We start from the raw sequence: 866 nt of genomic DNA on the forward strand, positions 1-866 counted from the left end.
CTTTATTTCAAGGGCCTTGTATATACATACAAGCAGTATGTTATGACTGGGTCAAAAATGTTCAAAGACCAGCTGATTCTGCCATTCATGGCAACCAAAGAAGGAATAATATGTCACAGTATCTGTGAGTTGTAAAAAAACCTGCAAAGTCTGACAGTCATGGTGTAACTTTGCCCCGACTACTTTGATGTGGTCCTGTGCCTGTGTGGTCAACTACACTACAGCGAGGAACAGAGAGACAACAGCGCTGCAGTCTGAGTTTTTCCACTGGAGCCTTTAGTATTGTGCCAGGAAGGGCCATGAGTCTGTCTCTGACAATAGGCTACGGAATGGGCTGGAGTGACACGACTGGCTCTGGAGCTCATGGTCGGTCTAAATTGAGTTTAATGAGGGCGTCCATGAAGATTGGAGCCCTGATCAGGCTTGCGGTTTACCGCTCTGTGTGGTGTTTATTTATGACACTATTTAAGCACTTAGTGGTCAGTCTTTTGTGGATTCTTACTAGACTGAGGGTCGGTGTGTGTTTTTAAAACTTATTTCTCCACTGGACCGCATAGCCAGACGCAGACGCCAAAGGCGACTCTTTTATGGCTTGACTGAACAAATGAGAGACCTTGTGACGAAAGTAATTCTGAGCAGTGATATTTTAGACCTGTCTTTAATTTGTTTCAAATAAATTCAACTGATTTAATGCAAATAACTTTGTCAAGAGAACTTTTTCTTGAGGGTTGATTGCTTTTTCATTGGCAACAAAGACAAAGGCTTTACTCCTCTGTTTCAGAAAATTACGTCAAATGTTTGCTTTGTGTGCTAATACAGGCTGATATAACTACGCACATACCTTCGCAATTTCTAAGGTGGAAATT

The sequence above is a fragment of the Scleropages formosus genome, chromosome 4, assembly GCF_900964775.1.
Source record: "Scleropages formosus chromosome 4, fSclFor1.1, whole genome shotgun sequence".
Taxonomy (NCBI): Eukaryota; Metazoa; Chordata; class Actinopteri; order Osteoglossiformes; family Osteoglossidae; genus Scleropages; species Scleropages formosus.